Source organism: Typopeltis vanoorti, chromosome 21 (assembly GCF_054136105.1).
Source record: "Typopeltis vanoorti isolate ZY-2024b chromosome 21, IOZ_Tvanoo_1.0, whole genome shotgun sequence".
NCBI classification, from domain to species: Eukaryota; Metazoa; Arthropoda; class Arachnida; order Uropygi; family Thelyphonidae; genus Typopeltis; species Typopeltis vanoorti.
The window spans coordinates 109,429,572-109,447,037 of record NC_143569.1 but is presented as its reverse complement, the minus strand read 5'-3'; the positions used below and the strand labels follow the sequence as shown (position 1 = coordinate 109,447,037).

Here is a 17,466-nt window from a genome sequence, read left to right as displayed (position 1 = left end):
GAACTCTGGCACATGCCACTAGTCACCCTCCTTTTTTGAGACTGCTCCATCATACACAACCTGCTGGTATCGTTCAGAGAACCAATCTCTGATCCATGATATATCTGAACCAATCCAATGTATTCTAATGTGAACCAATGTATCTATTCCAATCCTCTGCAGCTTGTACACCAACTTATCATGTGGTAATCTGTCAAATGCTTTCGCAGCAGTCCAAAAATATCACTGTATATGATTCTCCCTTAATGTACTTGTTACCTTATCATAAAATGCAAGTAAACTAATAAAACAGGATCTACCCTTTACAAATCCATGCTGCCCATCATAAAAGAAGCTATGTTCATCAACCCAATCCTGTATTCTATTCCTTACCAATCTCTCCAACACCTTCATCACAACTGCAGTTATACAGACTGGCCTACAATTGGAGACTTCTGGCTTAGAACCCTGATTGTGGAGTGGTACTATTTTGCCTTCTTTCTGCTCCTTAGGAACTCTACCCACTGCAAGACTTTCATTAAATAACCAGGTCAAGAGCATAGCCAACTGTGGTGCACATTCCTTAAGAATACACGGTGATATGTCATCCATTCCCACAGCCTTATTAACATTCAACCCAACCAACATCTGATACATCTCTGATTTTGTCATTTCCAATTCTCCTAATACTTGGCTCTCTTCTATATATTTCATGCTGTCATATACACCAGTATGATATATGCTGATAAAATGCTCATTCAATAATTCCACTATATCCTTTGCAGTTGTTAATCTGCTGCCATGGCTATCCACCAGTGTTAATCTGCCATAATTATTCTTCCTCTTACTTGCCATATAGCAGAAAAATTCCCTTCAGATAACCTTGGCCTGACGAGCCAATCAACTCTCATACTGCACCTTTTCTTTCTTTACCATGCTAGTCACCTTGCTTTCTAGACTGCGCTTTACACTCTTCCTGGATCCAATCACCACCAACTATTTTGTACCTCTTCCATAACATTTTCTTTTCCAGCACAGCTTGCTTGATTTCACTCCTACTCTATTTACTTGGTATACCAATGCATACCAATGTATACATTGCTTTTGTCAGATACTGCTTTGTGAGTTCCCATGCACTGTCAACATCTTTTCTACTCAGCTCATCCACCCAACATACTGATGCTAAATGACTACAGAGCTTCCTATAATCACCTGCTTTATACTTCCACATGTATTCATTTTTGGAGTAACCTTTTCTTGTTTCATCACTTCCCAAACATGTACCTCATGATTACTCTCACCAACTGGCAGCAGTGTCAACACTTCATTAACATCTACATATTGTGAAGTTATCACCAAATCCAAAACATTAAAGCCTCTATTTGCTTCAATCATATTGCTGCTTAAGATACTTATCTCTCATAAATTCCACAAACTCTCTCTCTCTCTCTCTCTCCTTGTTCCCATACACTATTTCCTCCTTCCACTCCATATTCCTGTAATTAAAGTCTTCCATCAGGATCGCCTTCTTTTTACATGCCCAGCTAATATGCCTAAACATTTCACAATCAATATTCTCTGCATTTTGTGGCCTATACTAACCTGTTTATTTCAACTTCATATCACAAAGATTCAAAATCTCTGCATGCTCTATCAACTTCCACACTATGCAGACACAATTCCTCTGCAATCATTACAGCACACCTACTTTTCTTTTCAGATTTTGACATTTCACATTTAGGCAAGTAAATTTGGAAAATGCAAAGCAAGTGATCATTATGAGAAATTAACTATAGCTGTATAAATTGGGAAGAAGAAACAACGTACATTGTTAAATGGAATTTTTGGAATTCATGAGGATCAAGAGTTTTGGATTTGGTCCTAGCACCAGAGGATTTGATTGCAACTGAGATGTCAATCTTGCCTCCAATTAGTGAGAGCAACCATAGAGTCACTCTTGACTTGGAGGCTGAATAGACATGAAGAAGTATCATGGAAAAAGAAATTTTTCCATGACTATAATAATATTAGAACTCAGCTAGGGTTGTTCCATTGATGGAAGAAATGCAATGCAGAGATATAATCAGTGCATGGGAGCTAGTTAAAATATATATATATATCAAGAACATTGGCAAATTGCATTCCTTCAGTGAAAAAGACCATATGATTTTGGTGTAAAGCAGATGACTGATGAAATCAAAACAAGAACTGCAGTTGAAAAAAATTATGGAAAAAGTATAGAGAGGTTGAAAGGTATGAAGTCAGGAAAGTGACCAGTCCAAGGAAAATTCTAAAGAATTCTTTTGTTACATGGCCAGCAGGAGAAAAAAAACTATTGCAAAAAAATAATCCTGTTAAATGGAAATAGGGGTTCAGAGACCAATGTTGATAATATAATGGAGCTGTTTAAATATCACTTTGCAGGGGTATTTCATGTTGGTCAGAAACAGGTTTTATTCCTGGAGTAATGGAGAGGATTAAAGGTTTAGGAGTGCACAAGGAAAATTTGTGTTTCAAATACTAAATATTCTGGAAGTCAATAAGAGATGGGACTAGAAGGGATTTCACTGCATGTTTTCAGATAATGTGCTACAGAACACACAGTTTCAATCACTTGGCTGTTCAATGAAAATCTTGCCCAAGGAATAGAAGGAGGGTAAGACAATTACTTAAGGATGGGGATAAAATGGAGGCATGAAACTATAGATCATTTTTTACTTCTTCTGCAGGTTTTAATATTCCAGAGAAATTAGTGTGAGATTATATACAAAATTGGTCAGGTGAGGACAATATTATGTACAATAGTCAGCATTGATTTGTTAAGAGGTGCTCTGTTTCAGTAAATCTGCTTACCATTTATAATAAAATAACATAAGCTGTTGACAGGAGAAAGGCATACTGTCTCCTTTTTTTTTTTTTTTTTTTTTGAATGGCATATATGATAGGACAGTGATGGCGAACCTATGACACATGTGTCAGCACTGACACACTTGAGGGTTTCAGGTGACACACCTTGGATGTTGGAAAATATTGGTATTCTGATAAAAAAACTAATTTCAATAATTTCAGTTTATTAAATAAATAGCCTAATATGATATGTATAAGTCACCATATATGATTAAGTAGTTAAATTTATAATGCATGTATGCAAGTGGCACATCAATAACGTCAATATTTAAAAAAAAAAAAAAAAAAAAAAGATGACATGGGTAAATAGGTTCGCCATCACTGTGATAGGGCATATGATAATAAATCATTGATATTTAAGTGACATGAGAAAGTTGATAGATGTAAACTTTCTGATGTTCTCTGAATTTGTGGGCAATAGGTATTGCTTTGTATTGCCCAATAGGTATTGCCCACAAAGTATTCCTGGTGAGATTTTTACAGGATAGTTCACCATTGCTTTCCCCGAACCGCAATTTTATCTCAGCTGAAGAACGGCATATGGCTGGGATGTATTCATGACTGCAACCCACGTGTGTTAACAAGGATGGTCTGTCTATTCTGTTCTGGACAAAAAACCTGTGTTTCCAAGTGAAAAGACACCCTACATTTGTATGAGACTCACCTTAAGTCAAAAGAGACCAGATCACTGATGGGAATCAAACCAAAGTCTTTCTGACCAAAGGGCTTCGTCTATACTGACTGAGCTACAGAGGCTTGTCTGATATTATAATTATTATTATTATGTGGGCACATCCATAGAGTCTGAAGACTCACTGTGAAAGACCCAATATATCCACACAATCTATCATACCTTCCCCATGTACCCATCAACAAAGTGCTCATTCCACTCATTCACAAATCTCCAAGCAAAAAATCTAGTCCTCACAAACATACTAACCACACTTTTATTCAACTTCAAGGGATGATCCTTTATTCTGGTCTCTCTAACCAAGTGCTGAGACAATTCCCCTGCATCCATTCTATAAAACCCTTTAAGCAACTTAAATGTTTCTATTATATTGCCTCTTTTTCTCCTATCGCCCAACTTCTGCAATTCACACACCTTCAATCTATCCTGACAGGGAACATTTCACTGGCCACTCAGCATCTTGGTCACATGCCTCTGAATCCTCGTTCACCGCTTCTTCATCCTCAAGAAACCCAGGTGACCAGACTTGAGCACACGTAATCCAGATGAGGGTGTATCAAGGCCTCATAAAGAGGAATAACAACTTCCTTATTTCTATTTGCAAGGGGGACTTTATAGGAAGGTTTATTAGTAATAGTGCAGATGTGGTAGCCCTGGAAGAGGATCTGAATAAGCTAGATAGATCGACAAATGAATTGGGGGTGTCAGTTTAATGCAGCAAAATGTAAGGTCTTGAGGTTTGGGACACTGCATACTCTATGGGAGGAGTTAAACTGGAGGAAGTAGGGGAGAGAAGAGATCTGGGGTTGATGATTGATAGAAACCTGAAATTTAGGGTGTTGAAGATAACACAGAGGATTGTTGCAATAATGAGAAGGACACTGACCTGCAGAGATAAAATAGTTATCATTCTGTTGTATAAGACTCTGATCAGACCACACTTAGACTATTGTTCTCAGATCTGGTCCCCAGGATTTGAAGGGGATAAATTAACAGTGGAAAGGGTACAAAGGCAGATAACAAAGATGGTGTCAGGACTGTACAATGTTAGTAATGAGGATCGGCTGAGGGGAGTGTAGACTGCAGAGTTTGGTGGATAGAAGAAGGAGAGGTGAAGTGATTGAGACTTTTAAACTGTTGAGAGGTGGTCACAGGGTTGATACTGGGGAGTTATTATTAATAACAAATTAATATTTGTTAATGTGTTCTTCAATAGTCAAGTAATCTTATGAGATACTTTAGCAACCTTAGCAATATGTCCTCTAAACTTTAACTCTCTCTGTCTACTACCACACTTAAACTCTAGCTTCATCTATTTCCTGGAGTACAGTTCCATCAATGAGATACACAACTTGTATGTATTTATCCCAAAATGCATAACTTTACACTTCTCACCATTAAACTGACTCACATTAACTTTTGCCCATATTAACAGCCTATTTAAAATGTCCTGAAAGTTCTTTATGTTGCCTTAACTATTATTCTACCTAATTTCACATTATCAGCAAACAAATTAATATTTCCTTTCAGGTTATTTCCCATATCATTAGGTACAAATTAAATGGCAATGGTCAAAGCACTGTGTTGAGCATGTGAAACTGTGGGAAGTAATGAAAAGAATGGGTTTTCCTCAATACACTATCAGGTTGACAGCCAACTTGTACAGGGAGAAAGGAGCCACAGTAAGAACAAGTGTTGGATTGACTAACTGGCTTCATCTTGGAAAAGGAGTTAGGCAAGGATGTTTACTTTCTTCTCACTTGTTTAGTATATATGCAGAGGACATCATGCATGAAGCATTGGATGAGCTCAGGACAGGAATTAGGATAGGAGGTAGATTGATGAGTAACCTGAGATATGCTGATGATACAGTACTCCTTTGTAATGACATGGAAGAACTAGGACTAATTCTTGACAAAGTTAGCAAGATCAGTAATAACAGAGGACTTCAACTCAATTCTAGCAAGACAAAGATCATGGATTCTCAAAGGAAAAACAAACAGAGAAGCTCTTGAGAAACACGTGTATCTTAATGGAGAAAGAATTGACGAAGTCAGCAAGTTTGAGTACCTGGGATCCATTATTAATGTGAAGGGGGGTGCTGTTCAGAAGATGCCAGCAGAAGGTTAGGAAAGGCTAAAACAACAGTCAGAGACCTGTCTAAAATCTGGAAGGATGGATTTATCTCCATGGGAACAAAGTTGAGGATTTTGGATGCAGATGTTTTTCCAACAGCGAATTATGGATGTGAGACTTGGAACCTGAAGAAGCAGATAAGAAACGATATCTGCTTTTCAGATGTGGGGTTACAGAAGGCCACTGAAGATATCATATACTTTCAGTATATGAATGGGTGTTAGAAAAGATCTGAACTTTAAGGCTCCTTGAGGATATTGACAGAAGAAAGTTAAAATATTTTGGACACATAGAAAGGATGGAAGGGGGGACTTCTCAGAACAGTAATAGAAGGTAAAGTTCCAAAAAAAAAAAGAGGAAGGGATAGACCATCAATGAGATGGATGGATGGATGGTGAGTGTGTGTGTGTGTGTGTGTGTGGAGTGACTGATCTTCAGAGAGTTGAGGCTGCCAAAAAAGAATACAACAGGACTACATGGAGAGGCCTGGTGTGGCACATCACTGAGCATTAGTGACCACACAGCATCTGTGGATGCCCAGTGAACTATAGATAGGGTCAAAGCACTGAACCTTGAGGCACACCACTACTCACCTGTTTTTGCCTCAATTCTGTTGCATATATCACTTTCTGAAATCTGTCCAGCAGCCACCCTCTTATCTACTTAACCAGTGTGATATCCATTCCCATTTGATTTAATTTGTGGAACAGTGTTCCATGTGGTATTCTGTCAAATGCCTATGCAAAATCATCATGTAGCCATTTTCTTTATCCAACTAAGCTGTTACTCTATTATTAAAGTCCATAAATTATTAAGGCATGACCAACCTTTCACAAAGACTGATTGGTCTATAATTTGTACTACAGTTTTAGAACTTCCTTTATGCAAAGGAATTATTTTGCCCTCTTTCCACTCCTTTGGAACTCTACCAGAGCTGAGATTTAAATTAAAGAACTTAGTGAAATGCATTGAAAGTTTATTTTTCACTTGGTTAGACTATAATAAATTTAGTTTAATCCTTTATCCAAGTGTGAGCAAACAAAGTTTGGGGCTGAAAATATCTTCAGGACTGGTGTAAGGTAGTACAACACCGGGCAACTCATAACAAAGGTAGACCAAGCTAGCATCACTCCTATCTCAGTATCTCTCATAATGCAAAACACATCTCCTTGTGGATATGTATAATGTTATGCATTAAGGGAAGGGCCACTACCCAGACTACTTTTGACCTTTATTGAGGTCTCTTCAGTGGGAGCCAGGCCCAGAAGAGGAGATACCAGGTAGAAGCAATGGCGAGGTCATCTTTACCTATAGGAGTTGCCAAAATGTGTGCCACCTTTTTATTAAATTACTCTGGATTTAGAGAAAGATGGAGAAAGTTTATTTTTCACTTGGTTAGACTATAATAAATTTTGTTTATTAATTAATAATTTAGTTTAGGACTGGGGTAAGGTAGTACAACACCGGGAAACTCATAGCAAAGGTGGACCAAGCTAACATCGGCCCTTCCCTTAATGCATAACATTATACATATCCACAAGGAGATGTGTTTTGCATTATGGGAGATACTGAGATAGGAGTGATGTTAGCTTGGTCCACCTATGCTACGAGTTGCCCGGTGTTGTACTACCTTATCCCAGTCCTGAAGATATTTTCAGGCTCAAACTTTGTTTGCTCATGCTTGGATAAAGGATTAAACTAAATTTATTATAGTCTAACCAAGTGAAAAATAAACTTTCAACATCTTTCTCTAAATCCAGAGTAATGTAATAAAAAGGTGGTACACCTTTTGGCAACTCCTATAGGTAAAGATGACCTCACCATTGCTTCTGCCTGGTATCCCCACTTCTCGGCCTGGCTCCCACTGAAGAGATCTCAATAAAGGTCGAAACTAGTCTGGGTAGTGGCCCTTCCCTTAATGCATAACATTAGACATATCTGCAAGGAGATGTATTTTGCATTATGGGAGATACTGAGATAGGAGTGATGTTAGCTTGGTCCACCTTTGCTATTAGTTTCCCAGTGTTGTACTACCTTACCCCAGTCCTGAAGATATTTTCAGGTGCAAACTTCGTTTGCTCACACTTGGAAAAAGGATTAAACAAAATTTATTTAGTGATAGGCATTGCCAGTTCCCATGCACATTCTTGCAAAACCCTAGCTGATATCCCATCATTTCCCACACCTGTATTTACATTGAGATTCTGCAATATCCTAAGAACCTCCAATTCATTCACCTCTGTTCCCACATTAGTGTCTGTCACATAGATTAAAGCAGTAACCTCACTATGATGATATATCCTTGCAAAGTGGTCACTCAGTAACTCAACTATTTTATCTGCTTCAGTCTCTCATCACCATTGTCATCACTTATTAAGGTTAATAGTCATCCATAGTCATTCTTCCACTACTTGCCACATAAAGAAGAATTCTTTGGGGTTTCCTCTGATCTGCTTGGCTAGATCCTTCTTATTCTTCTCAAAATCGGATTTTGCCTTCCTTGCCATGCTTGTCACGTTCATTGCCTGAGCCTTGTACTGTTCATGAGTCTGCTCATCACCTTTCTGTTTATCTACCCTCCACAGCAATTTCTTCTTCTGCAGCTTGTGCATAATGATATTACTCATCCATCTAACCTGAACCCAGGTATACAATCTAATACTGTTTCCTCTAGATCATTGGTTCCCAAAGTGGGCGATACCGCCCCTCAGTGGGTGCTGAAGCCTTCTAGGGGAGTCTATAGTGGGATCAGAAGCATTTGGGGGCATTCAGGCAGTCTAAGGGTCAGTGTCTCTTTATAGAAGAAATTAATAATATATATTTAAAAAATAATTATTTTCGTGATTTTGCAATTAGATAATCATTTAAAATTTAAATATTGCATTTTAATTCATCTTATGCCCATCTTACACAATCAATTTTTTTATCAATTTTCTATTTCAATTATTTAATCATTTGAAAATTTACCATGTTATATTGAAATAGATGTCAATTTTCTATGTCAATGAGAAAATAGAGCAGAGCATGTATACAGGGTGTTCGGGATAAATTTGACAGTTTCGTAAGGAAAAAGAAAATCTTCTTTGTATCTATTAAATTTAATGAATTGACAAAAAAACATTACAGGCAGAGTTAATTACAATACTATCAACAAGATTTACTCAAAATAACCACCATTAGCATCGATCACAGCTTCAATTCTGCTTCGGAACCTCGAACAAGCTGATGCTACAGTCTCCCTGGGAAGGGCCGCAAAAACTGTTTTAATTTTATCCATTAACTGGGCTTTTGTATTACTGGAAGTGCGATTGGTGTCTTTTTCAACTGCGCCCCATACAAAATAATCCATGGGGTTAAGGTCTGGGGAGTTTGGAGGCCAAACATTTGGACTGGTGAAGTCGTAGAAATTTTCAGACAACCATTTTTGACTTTTCCCAGAGGTGTGGCAAGGGGCCGAATCCTGCTGCCATACATACGGCCTACCATTGGCTACCCTTGTTATCCAGGGCTTGACTACAGTTAGCAACTCCACGAACAAAGCCCGAATTCCAATGCCAGGGTTCTTCAACACCTGTTCCTGCAGATTTGCGAGGAATTCTGCTGTACGAACGCAATCAGATCGTCTGCTAGGGATCTTTCTTCTTGCTACATCCTCGTAGTCACCATTGCAAGTCTCTAGTTCATGCCTGATTGTTTTTACTGTATTCAGGGAGCATTGGGCAGCAGTCGTAATATCCTTATTTTGATGGCGGGCACGAATCATCATGATACAAGTTATTCTCTTCCATGATTCAGGTGGGTTCCAGCTATCCATCCTTTCTGACATCTTGTATATGAATGAAGAAGGGTTCAAACTTTTAAATGAAGAGAAGTGTGTGTTAATACATGTAACTTACGGAAAAATATAATTAATTATAAATATGTCAAATTTATCCCGAACACCCTGTATATGTGTGTATAATAGGTTATGTTTACAGTAGCAAATATATTCGTTATATTTCATTTCAAAATATATAAAACCACTTTTCTAATTGATTTGTACAAAAATAAACCCAATTTTATGTAATTTATATAATGGGGGGGGGTTTACAAAATTGTGGGCGGTGGCCCGAAAAAGTTTGTGAACCTATGCTCTAGATGATCCCTAAACTATATCCTATCCACTACTAACATCATTATCATGCATTGTTTTATGCCATGGCACAGATTTAAGCTTCTTCCTAAGCATGACATAATCATCTGCCTAACAGTTCCACAAATACTCCCTTCTTGATAGAATATTCCTCACGTTTTTTTTTTACAATCTCCTAAGTCAAGACTGCATGGTCACTTTCACCAATTGGAGGCAATGTTTTCATCTTGGTTATGGACAGCTCTTCTGATTCTATGACCAGGTACAATACTCTCCCACCCACCCCCTAGTTCCCTCGATCACACATGCTGCCTGAAGTAATTATCTCTTAACAGGTGTATAAATTATATTTCCTTCCTGCCAAGTGATCTTTCTTATTTCCAGCCTATATATCCATTGTTAAAGTCCCTCATAATAATCACTCAACCTGTATTCATTGCACTAATTTAAAAATGCATGTCTTCCAGATCATCTGTGGAACTCCATGGCTATAGCAGTGTTTCTAAAAGTGTGGTACACATACCCCCAGGGGTACGCAAAATGTCTTTAGGGGATACGTGGCAACTTTCGGCTATGCATCATTAACATATGGAATCATTATTAAGAAAAAATGAATTATTTTAAACGTATAACTTCTCAGTAAATTATATATTATGTATGAAGCCTCAGGGGCTCACTTTAGTGAGTACAGGTGTGGCAAACCTGAGGTACCTGATGCTGGACCATACCTCACTTCATGTAATATACATCTGTTATATTACCAGTAGACTGGTCCCTCCTCTTCCTCCCTTGCTTCTTTCTTTCTTTCTTCTCGCTCCTTCCCCGGAATGCTATTAGAGTATTCGAGGGGAATCTTTCCTATTTTGCTGTGTCATTTTGTCTTGTGCTAACAGGACATTATCAAACATTGTAACATGATCAGGCCATCAAAAAATGTTCATACCGCATCGTCCATCGCACGGGTTACCAAGGGACGCGTTCGGTTTTTAGGAAGACGGACCCTTTCAAAAAATATGTTACAGTCTCCTTTAGACACCACTACTCAGCACTCTGCTAGAGGAAACTCCATCAATGGGCCTGCTACCCATTTGAGGGAGGTGTTTAGGGGGCAGCGCAAAGAAATGGTTCTGCAAAAGGATGGCAATGGCAACGACAACGGTATGGCTTTAGGCAACTGGAACATGTTCTCTCTGACAGGGAAAGAGTTGGAAGTGGTTGAGGAAGCCAAGTGCTACTGGCTAGACTTGGGCTTTCTTCGACCAAGAGGAGAGGCTTTGGAACTGTCAACCTGGGTGAGGGGTCGAAGTTCTACTACTCTGGTGTGAGCCCGACAATGTCTGCTCAGGCGGGTGTGGGGATACTCACAAGCCCCTGGCTGTCAGACTGTGTTGTTGAGTGGATCCCATTGGGGGGATGGGTATGTGTGTTTAGGCTTCAGATGAAAAACCATGATTTGGCTGTGGTGCAAGCCTATGCACCTAATCGGGAGTCAGAATACTTTGCCTTCCTAGAGGAAGTGGATGCTGCTTTTGACAGGGTGGCAGACATGGAATCAGTCCTGCTAATGGGTGACTTCAATGCACATGTTGGAACAGATAACCAGACATGGAGGGGTGTGGTTGGGAGGAACGGTGCCCTTGACCTTAACGCGAATGGGCTGAAATTATTGGACCTGCTGTACTAATAGCTTGTCCATAATGAATACCTTCTTCCAGCACCAAGAAGTCCATAAGAATACCTGGTACAGGGATACATAGAACAAAGGTCTCTGATTGACTTCTTTATAGTCTCAGCAGACCTATTTTCCTCAGTGTTGGACATTCGTGTGAGAAGAGGGGAAGAACTGTCAACTGATCACCACCTTGTTGTGTGCACGCTATGGCTTCAGAAACCAGATGCTACCATCAATGCTGGTAGGCCTAAGCAGCTATACTGCATGAAATGGGAGGCATTGGAAAATGAGGCTGTGAGGAAGAATTTTGCAGATGACATTTCCTCCAAGTTCAAAGAGATTCCCAAGCATACTGCAGATGTTGAGGAGGAGTGGAAGCTGTTTAGAACAGCTGTCACTGCCTCTGCACTCTCATGCTGTGGCAGAAAGCGGCTCGGTATTGCAACAGGCAGTGAGAAAAGGACACCTTGGTGGAACCAAGAAATCCAAAAAACTGTCCGGGCAAAAAAGGAGTCCTACCTAACATGGCTTAGGATCACGTCACCTGAGATGGGTTTGTAGTATGCTGAGGCAGTAAAGACAGCAAAGCAGAAGGCTTGGGAATCATTTGGAGAAAGATTAGACTCATCCTATGCAAATGCAAACAAAGTATTCTGGCAGATCATCTGCCACCTTCGAGGGAGGAAATCGTGCACAGCAAGGGCCGTTAAGGCCTCTGATGGTGCACTTTTAACAACCGAGAAGGATATCCTCCACAGATGGGGGGAATACTTTGAGAGCCTTTTTAACCCGGGTGGCCCAGCAGTGACATCCAAGAGGTGCAGATCAGGGCAATGACTAGTCTCACAGCAGAAGAGGTCCATTTAGCAATAAAATCACTAAAATCAGGCAATAAAATCGCTATCATCGCCAGCAAGGCTGCTGGCGATGATTAAATTCGGCCCGAAATGCTAAAATCCTTAAATCGAGACGGTGTTCTCCGGCTGACTCGAGTGTGTCTGGCTTCTTGGATATCTGGGTGAGCACCAAAGCAATGACAGACAGGCATAATAATACCAGTCTTCAAGAAGGGGGATCAGAGGGATTCCAGCAACTATCGTGGCATCTCTCTGCTCAGCCTGCCTGGGGCTAGGTGTTTGGAAAGACGGTGCAGGAGAATAGTTAGGTCAAAGTTCCAGGAAGAACAATGTGGCTTTCATCCTGGTAGAAGCACAACTGACCAAATCTTCACTTTAAAGAAAATCTTTGAGAAATCTTGGGAATATGCCAAGAATGTCTACACATGTTTTGTGGACTTGGAGAATGCATATGACCAGGTTCCTCGGGATAAGCTTTGGCAAGTAGTACAGGAGTATGGAGTGGATGGCCAACTATTAGCTGCCATCAAGTCCCTGTACGAATGCCCAGAGTTTTGGGTCAGGATAAACAGCACAAAGTCTGAACCTTTCACAGTCTCCGTTGGCCTCTGCCAAGGGTGTGTTCTGTCACCCCTACAATTTCATAATATTTATGGACTGGATTGATAGCATAGCCAAGGCAATGAGTGTGTCAGAATTGGAAGATGTAGCATTAAACGTCTGCTTTTTGCAGATGACCTAGTTCTGCTTAGCTCTTCCACAGATGACCTGCAACAGATCCTGGATAGGTTTGTAGCTGTTTGTGCAGATGCCAGAATGAAGATCCAAAACTGAAACATTTTCAAGACAACCATCCCAGTGCACTCTACATGTGAGTGGAGTCCCAATGAGGCAGGTGGAGAAGTTTAAATACCTTGGGTCCATATTCACGAATGATGTAAAATGGGTCGTAGAGTTAGATACTCGAATTAGCTTAGCAAGCTCAATATTGCGGGAGCTTGGCCGTTCGGTAGTACTGAAGCGGGAGTTAAGTCAGAAAGCAAAGCTGGCTGTCTTCAATACAGTCTATGTCCCCCATCCTCACCTATGGTCATGAGAGTTGAGTAATGACCGAAATAATGCGGACACGAATCCAAGCAGCTGAAATGAGGTTCGTTCAAAGGGTTGCGGGGCTGACAAGACTTGACAGAATCATAAGCTCTCCAATTCGGGAAACCCTCAATACTCAACTGATGCTTCTCCGTGTTGAGAGATCACAGTTATGTTGGTACGGGCACCTGGTCAGAATGCCACAAGAGAGGCTCCCTCAGCAGGCCCTTTTTGCCAAGCCAGAGGGTGGGAGGCCACATGGAAGGCCAAGGACTCGCTGGATAGATTATATCCAAAACCTTGGGTGGAAACGTTTGGGAATACCACCAGAACACCTGAGCTTGGTGGCAGAGGATCATGACCATTGGAAGTTCCTCTTGCCCCCACAACCCAAATACGAAAGGTGGGCCTTGAAGGTGTATGTATGTATGTATGTATGTATGTATGTATGTTCTCCTAATCAAATTGCAAGTTACTATCACCACGACCTCGCTCCCTATGGTAAACAACACACCCTCCCCAACAGAGTCACTATACTGAAGACGCAAGAAAAACAAGTCGTTTTATTGTATCACTGAATAAGGGACAGAGACATTTGCAATCTATGCAATATATTTCTCAACAAATAGTGCAATTAGAGACAACTGGGATAAAAACGGCACTAACTAATGAATCACATCTCCCCTCCAACAGAAACTGCTGTATAGACTCAAGCACAGCCATATTTTGTCGTTGCAACATATGGTTTTGCTTGACACCACCCCAGCATGAATGTGTTAAAGTTTAAGAAATATATAGCGAATGTGTTTCAGATATTATGGAATTATATATTTTGGCTACAAATACAAAAGAATTTCCTGAATTAACGGATTGAACTCTAAGGATAGTTTTTCCATTTCAAAGTTCATGTCTATGGAAGTTGGATTTTCAGCCCTTGTAGATATTAAGATGAAGAAGAGGAACCACATTATAGATGTCAAACCGCATCTGAGATTGAAATTAACAACTACAGAGCCAAAGTTTGCCAAAATTTTATCCCACCATAAGCAATTTCACTTCTCTCATTGATGATAAATTATTTAAATTAAGTAAAAATTTATGGTATCTTTATAAATTTTATCTTGTTAAAAATAAATCATTTTTTGTTTACATGAACAAATAAATTCAAATAAAATACACATTTACAATGAAATATACTTTATTTATTTATTATTATTTTGATAAGGGAGTACCTGGTAATAATGAAAACTTAAGAAGGGGGGTATGCTGATATCTGAAGTTTGAGAAACACTGGCCTATAGCAACAACCAAATGTATGTTCTGTCTTACTGGCCTTAATCGCACATCAGATTGCTACAAATGAACAGCTACCTTCCCACCTGTTTCCTATTCTTTTTTGGCTGCAATTCATCTGCTATCATCAGCAGTATTCCTCCCTCCACCAGCATGAATCCTATCTTCTCTATCTTCCCTGAAAATACTAAACCCTTCACATTCAATCCCTATATCATCTGCTGTTAGCAAAGTCTCACTAATGCCTAAAAACTCCTCCCTCTTGTTCCTCATACTCTGGCATTAGTATATAGAAATTGCAGCATCCCTTTGGTCCCCCACCCACTTTACTCTCTGAATTGACTATCCTATTCACAATATTTGTTTGAGAGACTAGATTCTTCACTTGGTCATTCTCACACTCACTTGCTTAATGGATGCCTTCACACAAACTCACTTGCTTCCACTCTAATTGCATATGTTTTCCCGATTTTGTGCTTCAGTATGCTCATTGAACAAAGTTCTCACCAGACACCTAACACCAAAACCATTTAGATGCAGTCCATAACCATTGTACAAATCCTTCTTTCTGTCAAATAGAGACCACAGATCCATAAATTTTACATCATTCCTTTTGTGCACTCTACTTATAGACTCATTGGCTATCAACACCCTCCTCTTCAGTTTGCCTCTAACATAGTGTGGTAGGAGACTTACAATCTTCACCTTCTTGCTCTTTAAGCAGAGCAGTATCAAGGAAAAGGAAGGTCATAAGCAGGGTGCCAGAGAGATCTGTAATGTGGGCCTTCATCTTTTAACCTTTATAATATTACCACTGGAATTGCAGGGAGATATTCCATTATTTGCAGATGATATTAAACTTGGAAGGGTATTTGTAACAGTGCTGATGTGATAGCTCTTCAGGATGATTTGAATAAGGTCTGGACATATGAATAGGGACATCCATAAAAGTTAAATTTGTGTATGATTAAGAAAGAGGTGAAAGAGTGAGATTTTTTTCTCAGAGAGCAGTGAATGAGTAGATCGGTTTGCCTTTTGAAGTGGTGAGTGTATCTAGAGTGAATGCAGGTATGTGTAGGTGATATATGGCCTTACTCAATGACTCCTTTATTCTGTGAAGATCTCTGATGATGATAATTACTACAAGAAAACAAAATAAAGAATGAATAAGTAATCTGGAAAATGGGGAAAAAAATAGTTCTTTTTATTTGAATCATTTTCCCTTTGATTCTATAAAGATTTTAAAAACCTATCAAAAAATGACAATCCAACATCCAAATTATTCACTTTCAAGCGAGTGATCATCTTAGCTTATTTTTCACTTGGTTAGACTATAATAAATTTAGTTTAATCCTTTATCCAAGTGTGAGCAAACAAAGTTTGCACCTGAAAATATCTTCAGGACTGGAGTAAAGTGGTACAACACTGGGCAACTCCTTGCAAAGGTGGAGCAAGATACCAACACTCCTATCTCAGTATCTCCCATGATGCAAAACACATCTCCTTGGGGATATGTATAATGTTATGCATTAAGGGAAGGGCCACTACCCAGACTAGTTTCAACCTTTATTAAGGTCTCTTCAGTGGGAGCCAGGTGCAAGTGGGAATACCAGGCAGAAGCACCAGCAAGGGTCATCTCCATCTATGGCTCCCACTGAAGAGACCTCAATAAAGGTCGAAACCTTTATTGAAATGTTTATATTAGTTGTTATGGGATAAATGATAATGCAACTTTGGAAAACTCCAAACAGCTTGTCACAAAGCCTGACACTGGGGAAACATTCACAAACATCCATGCCTTAGGTGAGATTTGAAACCTGCAGCCTCTTGGCTGAGAGCAGATATGCTAACCACTAAACCAACCAGCTTACTTTTTTTTCCTCAAGTGGTGATATTAAAAAAAAAAAAAAAAAAAACAGAGAGAGAAACACAGAGATGTTATACTCAGTATGTTTGCACTGCCACCATCCCAACACTAACATAGGTTATCCCTTGAAGTAATTTGACATTTTTACTTATTTTACTTCAAGGGTTATCCCTTGAAGTAAAATAAGTTACTTATTTTTAGTATAAAAAATAATCATTACCATATAAGTAATTACTCAAGCTGAAATTTTTTATTTTACCACAAAGCTGTTTTTTGTTGTTGTTCGTTGAAAAAAATACCATTGTAGTTCTGATTAATAAATATATAAGGCTTTGATTAGGCCACACATGGACTATTGTGCCCAGATTTGGTCACATTTTTTAGAAAGAAGAAGAGATGTTGGAAAGGGTCCAAAGGCGATTGACTAAAATAGTTTCTGACCTCTGGAATGTCGAGTATGAGGAAAGATTGAGAAGATGTAATATACAGAGTCTGGTGGACAGGAGGAAGAGGGGAGATATGATAGAGATCTACAAATTGGTAAGGGGTTGTTATAGGATCAATGCTGGAAAGTTCTACATAAAATAGTGCGAGATCAGGGGAGAACCAGAGGTTATCCCTGGAAACTGTATAAGGAGGGTGTGAGTAGGGGAGTGAGAGGCAGGTTTTTTTCGTGTAGAGCAGTAAATGATTGGAATTCCTTGCCTGAGAGTGTGGTGTCTGCAAGGAGTTTGAATGTGTTCAAGGCACGGTATGATGAGTTGTGTGTGTGATAAAAGGACTTCCCAGATGAGTCTTTGACTCCATGAGGTCTTGGGGTAGTAATAATAATAATAATAATAA

At 39.4% G+C, this 17,466-nt stretch overlaps 1 protein-coding gene across 8 annotated transcripts in view; it reads right to left on the bottom strand.

Annotated features, from left to right (window-relative positions):
• Positions 1–17,466, bottom strand: part of LOC150095182 (aminopeptidase O-like) — a 727,093-nt gene that overhangs the window by 137,490 nt on the left and 572,137 nt on the right. The window lies entirely within an intron of this gene.